Raw genomic sequence first — 14,477 nt, 5'->3', positions numbered from 1 at the left:
AGAGAAAGGCTATTTTTATATCTTACCATTGTACTTATCTCTTTGCTTTTTTCCCAAGTCATTTAATCTAGCCACAGAATTGCTATTGTAATCTCAGAGAGATGAAGGAGAGGGGGAGAGAGAGAGAGAGAGAGAGAGAGAGAGAGAGAGAGAGAGAGAGAGGGAGGGAGGGAGGGAGGAAGGAAGGGAGGGAGGGAGGGAAGGAGAGAAAGAAAGAAAGAAAGAAAAGAAAAATGAAGAAAAAGCAAAAAAGAAATTAGCTATGCTAACAGTGGCTTGGGAAAGCTTCAATCCCTTCACAATCTCATCAACCACAACTACCCCTGGTGGTGGTTTTTATAACCTCCTGTTGAACCATAATCCTCTCCTATATAGAAATTCTAGAGCTACCAGGCTTTTAATGAATATAATCATTTTTAAGAATGATAATCCTACTTGGTCATGATGTGTTTCTTTACATGTGCGGCCATTTTAGATTTAACTTTTAAGTCCTTTTAAGGACTTCATATTGCATATATGTTTATATATAAAATTGGCCTGTAATTTTTGTTCTATTTCTGACTGCTGTGGATGTTAAAATTACACTGATAGACTTAATCATGTGACTTTGTGTCTTTCTTTAGTCTTGAAATAATTTGTAAAAGACTAATCTCCTTGAATGTCTGGTAGAATCTGCTTGAAAAAAACATCCAGGACTGGTATGTTTTGCTGGGGGCAAAGGTGGAGGATTTAATTTATTTGCAAGTTTACTCAGGTTTTCTGTTTTACTTAAGTCTATTTTTACTATAATTACTGAATTTTCATTCATGAAAATTGCTCATTTCATCTAAATTTCCAAGTGCATTGAAGTTGCATTCCTTAAATGCAAAATTCCTTAACATGTTTCATATTATTTTCAAATGATATTTTTGCTCTACTCTATTTATAGTTTTATTTCCCTTCACAGTTAGTGTTTGTAATCTTTAAAAGAAAAAATTGCATTCTGTCTTGCAAGAGCTTTATTTCATTGACAAAACTTGTAAAGAACCAGCTTTAAAATCTCTATATGTTTTATTTTCTATGATTTTCTTGTCTACTCTCTATTTTTTTCTACTTTTTCCAGCTTAACTCTGTTGTTCATTAGCTAGTTTCTAGACATGAATGCTTAAGTAACTTTTTTTCCCATTAAAAAAATAAGTTTAACACGATAACTTGCAGTTATTACAGACTTAGATGCATTTTATAAGTTATAAAATGGATTCTTATTGTCTTTCAGGTATATATATTTCTTATTTTACATTATGAGTTCCTCTTTAACCTGTTATTTAAGAATAATTTCTTTGTTTTCAAACATGTTTTTCTGCATATTTTTAGTGCTAATTTAATCATATTATGGTGAAATAACAGTTTGTACTGGACTCATTCTCTGGAACTAGACAGACTTTTTTCCTTTGTTATATAATATGTGGTCAATTTTTATAACACTCCATGTGTATTTGAAAAAAATATATTTTTTCTTTGCTATAGAGTATTAATCAAGCCTTTGAGATGACTTGTTCAAATCACATATATCCATTTAAAAATTTTTGCTGTTTGAGATTTCAGTTTCTGATAGCTGATGAATTTGACCTATTCAGATTTGGGAAGCTACTTCCCTGAGGAACTTATGCTTAAACTGAAATCTAAATGATAAGCAGAAATTATTCTGGAGAAAAGGGAAGGAAAGGCCATTCATGTAAATTTAACTAGGTAAATTAATGAAGTTATAGCCTCAATTCATTTTAAACTACTCTTACAAATAAGCACTATTTCATAAACAGTAATTCTAAATACCACTTGGCGATTCAAAGATTAAATAATTAAGAATTCTTTTACTCAAGTTATTTGTGTGAACTACATAATGCAATCATTTGTAAAGGATTGATTACTTTTAGAAAGGCTGATATTGAATTTAATTTTTAATGTACTCTCTTGCAGAAATACCTACTGTATATTTTAGAAAAGTTCTGCCATTTTTCCAGTATATAAAGACACTTTGTACAAAGTTTTGATACACATGTAGTTAAACAAATTTTAAAATCCTAGAAAATATTTCCTTTAAATGGTTAATAAAATGAGAGATGAAAGAAATAAATGAAAGGAAATTAAAGGTGCTGGGGTTGCATGCACCAGCACGAAGTGGTTGTATCCACAAGTTATGGGACAATTGGGTGAAAATTGCACTGTAGAGCTTTGGGGCTTTTTTTTTTTTAGTGCTGATTGGAAATCTGCAGTGTATAGAAATGTGAAGCAATAAAGAAGCAAGAGGGTAGGGGAAAGAGGGAACCGACACAATGGAGATCCCAGGCACTGCACTGGGCCCTTTTCTACATGCAGTATAATGTGGTGAAAAGCATATGAGCCATGTTGTCATTTTGTTTTTCAATTGCTTGATTTGGACATTTCAACAACTGAAATTAAAACTGAGTTTTTATAGTTAAAGTTTTAGCTTAATAAATAATCTTAAGTAAAAAATTATAAATGAATGCCTTTAGAAAGCTTTTTCAATTCCAGGAAATTCCAGGAGCTGTGCTTTTTTGGCTCCTATAAATTATAACATTTAGCAAAAGGCAGTAACTACTGCATTACCAAAGGGCATTCATCCAGCAAATCTAGATTCCAGACAACACCATCATTTTAGGGAAATAATTTAATGACTCAGAGTCTAGCAATATACCTTTTAAAATAATAACGTGCTACAGAGTGTTAACCTATTTTAGTGGCAAGAATACATGCATTTCTTTTTGATTGTTTTCTACATGAAAATGGAAATAACTGAGTTGACAAATGACACTAAAATACTAAAAGTGCCTAACTTTATAATGGGCTTCATTTGTGAAAGGAAGATAGCATTGGCTTTGATTATCAGATTTCCTACTGGGAAATAAATTATCTTTTTCTCCATCTTGGGTTGTAGTCTAAGTTTAAACTCATATTTTAGATGTAATTGCTATATTAAATAATTTTCTATAAAACTCATCCCAACAATCAAAAAGCGAAACCTTCAACCACTCTGAGTTCCATTCCACAGCTCAGAAAATAAAGCAGTTAACAGCCCAACCTACCTCCAAATAATTGTATACAAGATGTCAGCCAAATATCTTAAAAGGATAAGCTCTTTTTAGAAACTCATGCAATTTTAATTTATTTTCTCATTTTGTTTTTTTGCAGTGATAGTGCACATGGTAGAAGGTTTTGGTATTCTTTTCTAAGAGTTTAAAAAATCTACTTTGTTTGAAGTGCTAATATAAATACAGTTTGAATAAATAACCTGTAAGGTGAAAGTGAATCTAATGTATATAAAGAACAGTTTGTTGTCCATTGTTTCTTGTACAACACAGAAAGGCTTTAGACCTCACTTTATTCTATTAATGTTAAAGGACCACCATTCAGCGAAACACTAAGAGTTTTACATTTCAGGTTTAGTAGAAATAAAGTGGTATTCATTTTATAGTGAATGAGTAGACAGGGATGATATCGGGGAACATCACAGAATACAGTAAGTGACTGCACTTCACAACACCGAGAAAACATTTCTTAGAATATTTACACTTAAAAGAAAAATCTTGTTCTGCTGCGCCACCTCTCAAAGAAGAAATAGCAACAGAAGAAAAATGTACTGGGTTTAAGATTCTGCTATAGTAGTATTTAAAATGCTGCCTCATTTTCTCACAAGCTAGAGAAGTTACTTTGCTCAAAATTAATTATTCCTTTTTTTCAAGTTGCTTATGAACTAGATTTGTAAAGATTCCTAATTAACCTAATCATTCCAACCACAGTTCCCTGTCCAAGTCACAAGCTTAGCTTTTTTGAAGATAAAGTAAGACTAGGAAGATTTTTCTAATTTTAGCATTCACCAACCTTGAGACTATGGGCTGATCACTTGGTCTCTCTGTGTTCGTTTCCTCCAATATAAACAGGACTTTGCAATAGTACACACCACATAGAGCTTTGAGGGGATTAAATAACCATGCACATACACACATATACATACTTACATTTAGTACATTGCCTTGTATGTGACAGTACTTAAGCAAATCTAATTAATAATTGGTTGTAGTAATGATAATAGTCCTAGTTGCAATAGCATGGATTAAGATGGTATACGTATAATCACATGAGTAGCTACAGACAATATTTAGTGAGCAGTCACTATGTGTCAACAGACACTTTTTTATGCTTGACTTGTATCACCTTATTTAACCAGCAAAACAGTACAATGAGATAAATATAATGCTCACCTCCATTTTATGGATGAGGAAAACACTAGGGCACAGAAATTAGAGAAATGAATGCAACACAGAAGAGAGAGAGGCATATGTGTTTTAGAAGGTAATAAAATAAAAAAGTTAGAAGAGAAAAAATATTTTCTAGATGCCTAAGAAAACATATAAAAATTATCTAAATTCAGAGACAACTTATTAATTAAATGTTAAATGTAAGAACAATTAATAACAATACAGTTGTAAAAATTTCCTTAAAACTTTAAGAAAATACTGATTTATTGGACTCCTGGATTTGTAATTCCTTTTTTATAAAATATCACTGGAAAATTAAATTATAAAAAATTTGGCTGACAGCTCTCCTGAAAAGTTTCAACCCTTTTATCATAACACAAAGCAAATGCTAACTCCTGTTATCTCTTTTTTTGTTTACTTAACTTCTTTATTGGGTTATAATTGCTTTACAATGGTGTGTTAGTTTCTGCTTTATAACAAAGTGAATCAGTTATACATAAACATATGTTTCCACATCTCCTCCCTCTTGCATCTCCCTCCCACCCTCCCTATCCCACCCCTCCAGGCGGTCACAACGCACTGAGCTGATCTCCCTGTGCTATGCGGCTGCTTCCCACTAGCTATCTACCTTATGTTTGGTAGTGTATATATGTCCATGCCTCTCTCTTGCTTTGTCAGCATCCTGCCAAGGTCAAACCTGCCACGCTTTCCAACGTATTATCTGTAACCGTATTTCATGGTAGTTCAAAATTTCTACCTGAAAGATTTGGGAATCATTCTAATCCCAAATTTGAATAGTTCCTGATTTATAAAGGTCTAAAAAATAAAATCACGTACTCTTTCATTTATAAAATTTCTCCTGTACTTTTATATTTTTAATTACAAAAAGTCAAACAATATAGATATATCATGTAAAATGTTAAATCTCTTTTAATTATTTCCATTCCATCCCATGGATAGCTATACTTAACAGTTTACCTATATCCTTCCAGTTCTTTCTCTGTAGTATTCTCTTAAAAATAAAACACACCAAAAAATTTGTATACTATATATTTATTTGTGACAAGCTTTGTTTTTACTTGTCAATTACATATATGAGACATCAGTACCAAGAGATCAACTTCACACTTTTTTTTTTTTTTTTTTTAGGTTTTCACTCTTTATTTATAACACACGTTCCACATCCAGGATCCTCTCCAGTCAGAAGTTCTTTGAGACAATGCCGTCAGCCTTGGCCAGTTGGAGAATGGAGTCATCTGACTCACCCATCCTGAGAATGGCCCCGCAGATGGCATAGGTTTTAAACTGGCCGTTGAACCTGCCTGTCACCTTGTCAACCTTGGCCACGTTCATCTGGATGGACGCGTGGTCCTTGGCGCCTATGATGCGGTTGCTGGCAGAGCATTTCTGTGGCATGTACAGGTCCACGAACTCGCCGGCATCGTTCTGCATGTTGAGGGAGCGTGTGGTGGCACCACAATGAGCGCAAGCGCAGAAAGAACTTCACACTTTTTTAATGGCCATAAGAACCCATGATGTACCTGAATCATAATTATTTATATCCTTTTCTATAGAAATTTTATCTCTATTTGTTGTTATTACAGAGTAATTAATATCTTTATAACCTTGTTCGTATGTGAAAATATTTTTGTAGAATAGATTCTTAAGACTGGAAAAGCTGGATCAGTACATTCTCAAATTTGTAGAGTCTGCCCTACAGAGAACATTTGCCCTCAGAGAATTTGCCCTCAGAGAAATTGCCCTCAGAGAACATTTTCACCAATCCGCACAAGATAAATAATCCTACCAAAAGTGAGTAAGAATGTGATTTACAAAACCTCAAAAATATTTTGGTATAAATCTAGCAAAACATGTACAGGATCTTTATGCTGAAACGAACAAAATGCTGATGAAAGATGCCACCTAAATAATTTGAGAAAAATACTATGTTCAGGGGTTGGAAGGCTCGACATTGTAAAAACATCAGTTGTTCCCAAATTGATACTTACATTTATTGCAATTCTAATGAAATTCCAAGTAGGATTTTTTAGATATAGACAGCCTGATTTTTTAAAGTATATGAAAATTCAAAAGATCTAGAATAACTAATGTGATTTTGAAAAAGAAGAATAAAGTTGGAGGAATCATTCTACCTGAATTTAAGATTCACTGTAAAGCTATGGTAATCAAGACAATGTGGTATTGGTGAAGGGATAGACACATAGATCAATGAAACATAATAGAGAGTCTAGAAATACATGGATAAGTGATTTTTCACAAAATGCAAAAGAATCTAATGGAGAAAAAAATAGTCTTTTCAACAAATAATATTGGAAAACCTGGATATAACTATGTAGTAAAAATAATCTACCCTAAGCCTCATATGTTATCAAAAATTTAACTCAAAATGGATCATGATCTAAATATGAAATGTAAACCCATAAAATATTGTTTTAAATATAGGAGAAAACTTTTATGACCTGGTGTTAGATAAAGAGTTCTTACACATGATACCAAAAGCACATTCCATAAAATAATTAATTAGATTTCAACAAAATTTAAAACTTTTGTTCTTCAAACACACTGTTGAGAGAACGAGAAGATAAACTTCAGAATTAGAGAAAGTATTTATAAATTATATATCTGATAATGATCTTGTATCCAGAATATATAAAGAATTCTCAAAACTCAATAATAAGAAAACAAACAACTCAATTTAAATGTTCCTGAAAACACCAAGTTCTGGTGGGAACGTGGAAAAACTGGAACTCTCACATACTGTGCTGGTGGGTAGTTTCTTCTTTACCATATGCCTCAACAATACTATTCCTGGGAATTCAGATAAATAAATATTTATGTTCACACAAAAATCTGTAATGAATATGTAGGTAAGCTCTATTCATAATTTCTAAAAAATTGTAAATAATTCAAAATCCTGGCAAAGGACTGATTTGTCTTTAAAGAAACAAGAAATTCCTGTTAGATCCAGACAATTTATAACTTAAAAGAAAGCAAAAGAAAGATGAGCAAAAGTGCCAGCTCCCCATGTCCCTGGTCCCCAAGGATGACACTGAAACAAAAGGGGCCAAATAATATGACGATGTGACATGAGTGTCAGTGTAACCTGTTACTCACTGAGAAGCCAATTTCAATTTAAAGGTAAGCTGTTTTATAGTCTGTAGTTGTACACTAATGGCAGCAAGGCAAAAATTCTCACATCTATTCAAAACACTGGAGGTGATAAGGAACTGCCTTATGACACCTTCCTGGGAAGATAGGTAAGCAGGTGGAAAATGGTCTTGTTCACAAGCTCTGGCATGCTCTCATGTTCCAGGAATATCGCAGGGAATTCTGCCAAGACTTAGATCTGCTGTAGTTAAGCCTTTCCCACATGGCCTATGTGGAGACATGCAAGGCAGATGCTTACTGTATGCCTCAGAAATCCCACTCCTGGGTATTAACCTTAGAGAGTGAAAACTTACGTTTACTCATAAACCTGTACATGAATATTTATAGCAATCCTAGTCATAATCATACAAACTGGAAATATTCCAAACATCCTTCAACAGATGGATGAACAAATGTGATACAGCCGTTCAATGGCATACTACTCAGCTGTAAAAGAATGACTGATATGATCAACAACTTGGATGAAAGCACTGTGTTATGGATTCTAGATCTGTGTTTTGTGTTTTATATGGTAGAATTCTTTTACTCTTTAAACATATTATCCTTATAATTTCATCAAAACATTTGTTTTTTTTCTTTCACATATATTATGAACTGAACTGTGTCCCCTCAAAATTCATATGCTGAAGCCCTAACTGCCAACACGACTGTATTTGGAAACAGGACCTTAAAGGAGATGGTTAAGGTTAAACAAAATCATAAGGGCAGGGTCCTAATCCAATAGGACTGGTGTTCTTATAAGAAGATGAAGAGACGCCAAAGCTCTCCTTTTCAGCTCACACACAGAGAAAAGACCATGTGAGGACATGGCAGGAAGGTAGTCATTTACAAGCCAGAGAGAGAGGTCTCACCAGAAACCAACCCTGTCAGCATCTTGATCTTGGACTTCTAGGCTCCAGCACTGTAAGCAAATACATGTCTGTTGTTTAGGCCACTCAGTCTGTGGTATTTTGTTATGATAGCCCTAGCAAGCTAATGTTATGGAAATTACTCTTTTGTTATGATGCGAATAATGGACTTAACATTTGTTTTTGCCAACATAAACAATGAAATGTCAAAACAAAATGTATTAAATGTTTTCCCAAACTGTCCAAAATGCCACTTTTCTTAGATTAAATTCCTGTTTCATATGGATCTGATCTTGGTTTCTCTATTGTTTTCCATAGATCTATTTGCATATTCCTGTGCCTATACTATACTGTTTTAATTATAGTAGCTTTTATGCATCGTTTAATATCTGGTACAATAAGCCTTCACTTACGTTCTCTTGTCAGTTTTCTTAAATAATTTAACTCAATACTGCCCTCAGTTCCATTTGTCTATACAAATACTATTCAAAGTGCCAGTTCACAAGGAGATAATAATCTTGCAGCAGAATGTAAATTAAATATAATACTTTGTGTACTGTTTATCTGACAGTTTTCATAGTAAGGCCTTTTCCATAAACAAACCAGTGCACTGATTCTGACACATTCTAATAATGAATTGGAGAAAAAACCATCTACTCATATAAGTTGCAGATTTGTGGCCCACACTATAGTAACATCGGCTTAGACTTCCTCAACCATGAATAAGCTAAAACCAGGGAACCATGTTTGACCTAGAGGTTTTTAATCAGCCTGCAATAGGGCACAAGCCCCTTATTCTTACGTTTCCTCATCAGTGTTTCTGTTGACTTTCCCACTCTTCCCAGTCTGGGGTCCAGAGAAGGAGAACTAGGACCTTCTCAAGGGTTTAGGCAGCATATAATCCCAGGTAAAATTTCTCATATCATTTCTCACTTACCAAATGGTTGAACCTTTATCTTCTTCACAACTGCTGAGTAAATTGCTCTGACATCAAATTCTGTATTCTTTCCTGCTCTATTATTTATAGTATAAATTCTGGTTCTTTGGAACTCACAAATCCCTTTTTCTCTCAAGAAATTTCACTTCTTATAATAAAGCCTTGGTGCCTAGACTACTGTTTTGGTCTGTTGTTTTAAAACATTTTTCTTTGTGTGTTTTAAATTCCTTAAGCTATCCTCAGCCCTTCAGGAAAAAAAAAAGTGTTAAATGTTAGAGCTTGGTGTGGGTTGAAGTGATAAAGAGGGAAAAGTAGTAGCATGGAGAAACAGTTACAATCTGGCAAAAACTGACCAACAGAGGAGCCTGGAGTTGGAGTAGAGAGTGAGAGAATACAAGCACAAGTCAGAGATGCTTGTGGGACATGAGTATTTCCCAGGGATCTGAAAAATTTGTGGAGCGAATCTCATAAAAAGACTGGACATTGTACACTCATGGAACAGGAGTCATAGGCAGACAGATCATTCTAGATGAGTCTTAAAAAGAAGGGTGACCCCCACAGTTGAAGAAGTTATAGATATTCAGATTCCATATATATAGTAGACACTTATATGTAGCATATATTTTAACAACAGTCCATTTATTATGGCTATTACACACATATAATTGAAATAAAATTTAAAAAGAATAGGGAATATGTTGCTGAGTGATTAGGTCATACATTTTCTATAAAAACTGATTTTCTATGAAAATGATTTTCTGTGAAATTAATGAGTAGAGGAATAAAACAGTACAGGATGTGACCCTGGCTTTTGGATGGTGGTCCATCTATAGACCCTCTAGCAGACAGGATTGATGTCTCAGTATTTCACCTACATAGTTTCTGTTTCTACTTGCATCTTATCTCTTACAACAAGTTGTAATATTGCAAAAGTACTATAATCGTTTCCTCATCTCAAAGAGTGCTCTTTTTTCATTCATTTACTGAGGTAATATTCTTGTATGTCTCCAATTATTACTTGCAGAAAAAGAAGTTTTATTTAAATTCCCTCCACATGGATAACCTCTCTACTCCTCAAAAAGAATGTACATTTAAAAGAGAAAGAATGCAATAAACTGGTTTCACATGCCATTTATTTATTGATAAGAAAGTCTCCAAATAAAGTCGGAGGGGGGTATGATTTGATACCATGTATAACAACTTTCTATAAAGTTCCATTTGCTTTTACTTTGTAACAGAATGATTTGAACTCTGAACTTTACCTATGAATAAAACTTTATATATGAACTTCATATATTACCTTCTTTTTTATTCTTGGTAGATAAAACTGCCTGTTATTTTCCCTCTCATATGTAATATCAATAGAATTATAATCTCATTAGCATTTGTATACATGCTTCTTCCTATTCTATTTATTACTACCATCCTTCCCTCTGTTTCTTTCCTATTTTGTCCCAGGCCCATAATACCAGGTCAGCATTTACCTGACAGTGACACTAAAAGTAATGAAAGCCAAGATTTATAGAAGGCTTATAAAATGCCAGTCCTTATGTTGAGCATCTTACAATCGTACGTAAATTATTTCATTTCATTCTCACAACAATCCTATAATACAGGTAATAACAGTTTCCCTTGTTGATGAGGAAACTGAAGCTGAATGATTGAGTAATTTCACTGAAGTCCTAAGTAGCTGGAAGTGGAAGAACCAGGATATGAACTAAGATCTGAGTGCAGAGTTAGTATCATTAGAAATTAAAATAATCCTTTGTACTTAAAACAGTATTCATCTCCTACAAAATTTTTTTTTTTTTCCAAAATTTTCTTTAAGGATGATTTTCTGAAGTTAAAGGTCAAACTAAAAGAATGCATTTGCATTCTTAGAGGATGAATGAACACAAAGCAGCTCCTTCCACTAAATTGCTATTTCCTATCATTAAATTATTATTTCTTATTGCAGTTCTCCTAGCCTCCGTGTTCACATGTTTTCTCTTCTGCATTTCTATTACTTCTAAATGATCTAGCTGAAATTCTTCTTTCAACTTGAAAACTTTCCAAATAACAGACTTCAGGCTAAGATGTGAGTAGAAGAACATGCAGAAAAAGTGACTCCCCAAACTCCATAAAAAATGACCAGGAAAGCATTAGCAATATATGAAAAGTCATTCCCAAGACCAGAATAAGCTATGAAAGTTATGAGACTCATGTATACTCTATAATCTGAAAGGAAATTAAATAATCCCCTATATGACAAGAAGGAACTCAGGAGCTATTCCCTCCCTTGCTCCAGCCCGGAAAAAATAGGTTTAATTCAGGCTATGGAAGAAAAGTTGGAACTGGGCAAGGTATTTTGGAGAAGCAAAGAAACTACATGGTCGGAGTAGAGGAGCGGCCCCTTCCCTATTTTTTACAAATCAGCATAAGGAAGGAACACGTTTCATAGATAGGAGGTAAGGAGTGTAGATGTTTAATTGGGGGCACAGGATCCTTCCGGTTCCATGTGCAATTATATACTTAGTATTATTATTATTATTATTTTTTTTTTTTTTGCGGTACGGGGGCCTCTCACTGTTGTGGTCTCTCCCGTTGCGGAGCACAGGCTCCGGACGTGCAGGCTCAGCAGCCATGGCTCACGAGCCTAGCCGCTCCGCGGCATGTGGCATCTTCCCGGACCGGGGCACGAACCCACGTCCCATGCATCCGCAGGTGGACTCTCAACCACTGCGCCGCCAGGGAACCCCTATACTTAGTATTTGATGGAAAATGGTTCAGTATTTTCTATCAAAAAATCTTATTAATATCTTTATTTTAGAGTCTCTGAAAAATTATGAGGAAGGGAAAGTATGTTATCGGGCAAAATTTCATGAAATTAAATCTGTGGAGAATTTTGACTTTCGTTTCAGGCCTCCAGTGAATATGCATTATTTTGAAATAGAAAAAATTCAACTAAAATATTTACAGGAAGTGCATGATAGTAGGTCTAAATTTCCCCTCTAAATGTCATCTCCTATTCAGCAGGGCTTAATCCAATTCATTCTTCCCCACAATGTTCTCACTCACACTTGCTTCTCTGTGAGCATTATTCCCCTGACATGACTGCTATTTCTTCCTCAAGGAGCAAGTATAGCACATGAAGATGAAAAGTCAAAATCTTTCTCTTAAACGTAGGAAAATAAGATTATTAAACTGGATTTAACAATGACAAGAAATCTGCCTTTTATAGGCTAATTGGAATGGAGAATTATTCTGAAGGTAGCCAGCTATATTAAAAAACAAAAACACACAAAAAACAGTTTCAACCAGAAAACTGGAACATGCTTTTAAACAGTGTCCCTATTCAACTAAATTCCAAATATGGGCTTGCAATGGAGAAACGCTGATTTTCTTCCTTGGTTCTATATGGTATCTGGTATTAAGAATGAATGACATAGGGTGCAGAAAGGACAAACGGTAGCAGAATTTCAGAAGTGGGAAAGACTACCTAATGATTACAATAGATTTCAGAGCTACAGCTATGCTACAAATAAATAGCCTGTCAGGAGTTAACAAAATGTCCCAAGAGATGTAATATAAAAGTCAGCCACATGCAGAACACATTCAATATAAGACAGTTGTTTCTTTTAAAGTTTAGGGCAATAGTGATTGATCACCAAATCAATAGGCTGATGTGCAACGGAAGCTCCCTCCTGGGAAGCACTGTGTGCTCTTAGAAGATGAAAACATCTTTTGGGACTTGTACATGGTGGTAAAATTTTCAAATATTTAAATAAGGTAAGTAAGTGTTCAGACTTTGGATCACCTTCAACGTGACAAAATACATCTGATATTACCCAACATCCTGATCTTTGCCATATAAAAATCCTCTATCAGGTTAGATAGTCCTATTACGGTAGCTTTGCAGTGAGAATCTGGTTAAGACCTGCATTAAAGAAAGTTCTTTGATCTTACTGCACATGAGAGCAAATTGTTTATTTCCTTGCCTCTGAGATGCCAAGGCAAGTAGTTTTCACAAAGACAAATCTAATGAGACTGTTCTACTCGTTGAGAACTGGGCTCAGGAAGCATGTCCTGTCTATTCTGAATTGACCTGCTTCATAACCTTGGTGATCTGGGGTCTGCTTATTCGCTCAGAAAATTCTAAAAAAAAATAACACAGAGAACACCACTGGGCGTCAATGTGGTTCCTAACTAGAAGTTTTGTTCCAAGTGTATATAGTCCAAGGGATTATCTAACGGGAATATCATAGAGTTGTGGATTTTGGAACTAACAGGAACATTGGAAATCATAAAGTGTGACCCACTGACATCAAAGACATGACAAATATTTATTAGATGGAAATGATAAAACCAGACCACATATTTACCTGCCCTCTGTGTTATATCTTATGTGTCAACTTGGCAAGGCCACCATACCCAGATTTTTAATCAAACACATCTAGATGTTGCCGTGAAGGTATTTTTCAGATGAGATTAACATTTAAATCAACAGATTTTGAGTAAAGCAGATTCCCTCCATAATATGGGTAGGCCTAACCAAATGAATTGAAAGACTTAAGAAGACTGGCCTTCCTGAGGAAGAGAGAAATCGGCCAGCAGACAGCCTTCATACTCAAACTACATATAGTCAATTCTTCCCTGGGTCTCCAGCCTGCCAGTCTACCCCTGCATATTTTGGATTTGCAAGCCTCCATAACTTCATGAGCCACTCCCTTAAAACCTTTCTCTCTTTCTCTGTCTCTGTCTCTCTCTCTGCTCTGTTTGGTTCTGTTTCTCTGGAGAATAGTGACTAATCCATATTTCATCCTGCAAGGGTATCTCATCACACTAAGAGCTATCTAAAATCCTTTGCATGAGCTACAAACTCTCCATGATCCGGCTGTTGGGAGATCCCTTTGACCTCATTTACTATCTTTCTTCCCCTCATTCACTGTGTCCAGCTACACTAACCTTCTAACCTTGCATTTAGTCCTCTCTTGTGGAATTTTATTCTCTATAAGAGCCCAGTCCTTTATTTCACTCAGGTCTCTGCTCAAATATCACCCTTAAAGGCTCACAACTCAAAGTGGGGTTCATGAGCTAGCCATTGACAAGACCCAGGAGCTTACAAGAAACAAAGAATCACAAACCTCATCCTAGACCAACTGAATCAAAATCTACATTTTAGTAATATCCCCCGCTGACTCATATGCACATTAATGTTTGAGAAGCATGGATGCAAAGTGTCATTTCCCATCCTTCTTTGGCCCTTTG

The 14,477-nt window shown here is 34.9% G+C and overlaps 1 protein-coding gene and 1 pseudogene across 2 annotated transcripts in view; both read right to left on the bottom strand.

Annotated features, from left to right (window-relative positions):
* Positions 1–14,477, bottom strand: part of CTNNA3 (catenin alpha 3) — a 1,581,444-nt gene that overhangs the window by 423,156 nt on the left and 1,143,811 nt on the right. The window lies entirely within an intron of this gene.
* On the bottom strand, positions 5,407–5,749 carry LOC136136470 (small ribosomal subunit protein eS21 pseudogene; annotated as a pseudogene). The gene has a single exon (XR_010656660.1). The product of XR_010656660.1 is annotated as a small ribosomal subunit protein eS21 pseudogene (transcript).

This window comes from Phocoena phocoena, chromosome 16 (genome assembly GCF_963924675.1).
Source record: "Phocoena phocoena chromosome 16, mPhoPho1.1, whole genome shotgun sequence".
NCBI classification, from domain to species: domain Eukaryota; kingdom Metazoa; phylum Chordata; class Mammalia; order Artiodactyla; family Phocoenidae; genus Phocoena; species Phocoena phocoena.
This window is presented reverse-complemented; position numbering and strand designations above follow the sequence as displayed.